Source organism: Myotis davidii, unplaced genomic scaffold (assembly GCF_000327345.1).
Source record: "Myotis davidii unplaced genomic scaffold, ASM32734v1 scaffold2485, whole genome shotgun sequence".
Lineage (NCBI taxonomy): Eukaryota > Metazoa > Chordata > Mammalia > Chiroptera > Vespertilionidae > Myotis > Myotis davidii.
In genome coordinates this window covers 28,409-32,225 of record NW_006296449.1, presented here as the reverse complement: position 1 = coordinate 32,225, position 3,817 = coordinate 28,409, and the positions used below count along the sequence as shown (strand labels likewise).

The following is a 3,817-nucleotide window of genomic DNA, read 5'->3' as shown; positions in this document are numbered from 1 at the left end:
CAACATTCCTTACTGATAAAAACTCTCAACAAAGTGGGTATTGCTAGGAATATTGCTCAACATAATAAAGGGCATATATGACAAGCCCACAGTTAATATCATACTCAACAAAAAACTGAGATCAGAAACAAGAGGATGCCCACTCTCATCACTTTTATTCCAGACTAGAGGCCCAGTGCATGACATTCATGTATTGGGATGTGGGGTGCCTCAACCCATGCCTGAGCCCTTTTACTGTCCGGGAGCCCTGGGGGGACATCCAACTGCTATCAGTTGGACAACCTCAGTGCTCACACGGAGGTGGGAGAGGCTTCAGCCACTGCTGTTGCGCTCACCAGCTGTCAGTCCGGCTTCTGGCTGAGCAGCACTCCCCCTAAGGGAGTGCACTGACCACCAGGGGACACCTCCTGCATTGAGCATCTGCCCCCTGGTGGTCAGTGTGTGTCATAGCAACTGGTCATTCCACTCTTTGGTCGATTTGCATATTACCCTTTTATTATATGGGATAGTATTTGAAGTACTAGCCAGACCAATTGAGCAAGAAAAAGAAATGAAAGGGGTATTCTCAACAGCGGGATTTAGTGGCTGGCCTTGCCTTGGCTCCCAAGGGGCTCAGGTGAAGAGTGCCAGGTGGGACAACCTGTCCCTTGCCCTTCCTCTCCGTGGGCAGAGGCCGTCTCGGGAGGAGCGAGGGTCACAGAGCTGGTGGCTGGGTCTGTAGAACTGTCCCTTGGGGTGAAGTAGCAGGGCTCCCCCTGCTTCTAAGGGACTGGAAGTGCCCCTAGTGGGCACATTTGTGTCCCTAGTGAACCTGCTTATGGAGTGCAGGGGAATTTGGGATCGGCCAGTGTCCCTCCAGCCTTGCCCTTAGCTACCATTTGGGCAGCTATTTTACTTCAGGGGATTTCAGTCTCAGCAACATGCTGGGTCCAGTTTTGAAGAATGATTTGTGAAGCTGGTGTGGGTCAGCATCATCACGGCACTTCATTGACCATGGATTCTTATGATATCCCAGAAGTGACTCCCAGACGAAGTGCATCCTCAATGCTTAAAGATCACTTTAAAGGAGCCACCCCTCTGCAAAAGCAGTTAGAATCAGTCAGGAAACTGACTTGATTTGTCCCACCTTCACCTCAAAGGAAAATTCCCCAATGTTCACAGTTGCAAGATGTTGCTCCTCAAAAGGTTGCATTCCTTCTACATAAGCAATGGACCCTGTATAGTTTAACTCCCCTGTATGAGTTCTCCTACACTAATCTCAAAGAGTACTCTAAATTTCTGAGTGCATTTATTGTTGCTGAAAAGCAAAAGGGACTTGCTGTGGAAGTGGGAGAAGACTTGAACATCAAAATGATTTTCTCTACTCTCCTGGGAATGAAAGCAACACAATGGGACCCTGATGCATTTCTCGTCCAGATTCTGTCAAAATCTCAATTGCCATCTGAGAACAGAGGAGGTAAAGTGTTGTGGATTGGTTGGTTCTGTTGTATCTTTGGAGACAGTGTTCTGGAGACTGTTTCAGAAGACTTCACCAGTCTACCCTTATTCCTTGCAAATGAAGCAAAGACTAATTCAGCCTTAATTGGAACCTGGTTTCAGAAAACTTTTGGCTGTCATTTCAGTCCCTTAGCAATCAATGCGTTTAATCTTTTCTGGATGGTGGCTATGTAGACTGCATGCTAAATGGACCTCAACTTGAACAGCCATCCCAGGACATATCCCCTTGAAATTGATGTTAAAAACTGTGAGCTGTCTTAATAACCATCATGTACTGGGCTTTTTTTGCTTTAGAAATCTGGCAAATTGCAGGGGCTTACTATGTGGGCTGGAGAAATGAGTACAATCCAGATCATGCCTACACAGTTAAGTTATTGGTTATAGATAACTTGAATATTTCATCCTTTAGGTCAAAAGATCGGCTAGGACTAGATTTAGGAATAGATGTCATAGGACAAGAACCCCTAGGCTAGTAGTCGGCAAACACATTAGTCAATAGAGCCAAATATCAACAGTACAATGATTGAAATTTCTTGTGAGAGCCAAATTTTTTAAATTTAAACTATATAGGTAGGTACAATGTTATTAACTTAATTAGGGTACTCCTAAGGCTTAGGAAGAGCCACGCTCAAGAGGCCAAAGAGCCGCATGTGGCTCACGAGCCGCAGTTTGCAAACCACGGGCCTATACCAACTTCTGATCCAGTTCATCCCGACTTCTGCACATGGGCCACGAAGTTTCAGTCGCACTGTACATGCGTACCCGCATGTGGTATTTTGTGGAAGAGCCACACTCAAGGGGCCAAAGAGCCTCATGTGGCTCGTGAGCCGCAGTTTGCCGACCACTGCCCTAGGCCACTGCCACCACCACACAAATAGATGTAGGATATAAGGGAACAAATGCCTGGATGGAATGGATTAAATATTCTGTACACACCCTAAATAAAAGCAACTGTTATGCTTGCGTGACAGGAAGGCCAGGGGCCCAAGTGGTCCCATTTCCATTCAGATGGACCTCAGACAGTAATGGGATGGAATACGTGCTTGCTTTGTACCTAGAGGAAACCGCCTGGGGAAACGCTTCCTGTAAGACTCTTGCCTTGTTGTTCCCATTCAACAGAGGTAAAGAGCAAGGACCCCCAAAATGATCCGGCCCCCCATCCTCCAATGTAAACTATACCTCCTGCCTCTCAAGGGGGGTTGGGGGTGGGGAACAGTGCTTGGAGTTTATGAGAAATTTATCCGGATGTGGAAATGGAGTGGTCCCATTACCATTCAGATGGACCTCAGACAGTAATGGGATGGAATACGTGCTTGCTTTGTACCTAGAGGAAACCGCCTGGGGAAACGCTTCCTGTAAGACTCTTGCCTTGTTGTTCCCATTCAACAGAGGTAAAGAGCAAGGACCCCCAAAATGATCCGGCCCCCCATCCTCCAATGTAAACTATACCTCCTGCCTCTCAAGGGGGGTTGGGGGTGGGGAACAGTGCTTGGAGTTTATGAGAAATTTATCCGGATGTGGAAATGGCTGAGTATCCTCAGAAGCCAATCATGCTGCACTGTCGATACCCCATGCTGATGTCTGGTGGTGTTATGGGGGACCTTGACTTGGACCTTGCCCAGCAAATGGAGCGGAACTTGAGCTCTGATACAATTGGCTATCCCTTTCACACTGACATATCATAAACCTTTTTCAATGGACACACAGACTAGGAAGAGGAGAGAGAGTCCAGGGGGCTCCTTTGATCCCCATATACACACAGATCCCATTGGGGTTCCAGGAGGAGTGCCAAAGGAGTTTAAGGCTAGAAATCAGATTGACGCAGGGTTTGAGTCTGTCCTGTGCTGATGGCCACTGTGAACAAGAATGTGGTGGATTAATTCTATTTACTAGAACCAGCAAAGGATTATTAACTACACTTGAGACACAGTTAAAGGGATAGCTGAACAGCTAGATGCCAACAGCAGGATGACCTGGGAGAACAGGTTGGCCTTGGATATGATTCTGGCAGAAAAAGGAGGAATATGTGTAATCTTGGGGGTCACTGCTGTACATTCATCCCTGACAACACAGTCAGACGGACCCTCACTGAGGCCCTAAGGCATTGGCAGCTTTAGCTGACGAGTGAGTGAGAATCCTGGAAGTGAGGATCCTTTCTCTGATTCACTACAGCAGTGGTCAGCAAACCGCAGCTCGCAAGCCACATTCGGCTCTTTGACCCCTTGAGTGTGGCTCTTCCACAAAATACCATGTGTGGGCGGGCACGTACAGTGCAATTGAAACTTCGTGGCCCATGCGCAGAAGTCGGTTTTCGGCCTGG

The 3,817-nt window shown here is 47.4% G+C and overlaps 1 pseudogene; it reads left to right on the top strand.

Annotated features, from left to right (window-relative positions):
- The first annotated feature begins 993 nt into the window (after positions 1-993).
- LOC102760188 overlaps positions 994-3,817 on the top strand; it is a 6,513-nt pseudogene continuing 3,689 nt past the window's right edge.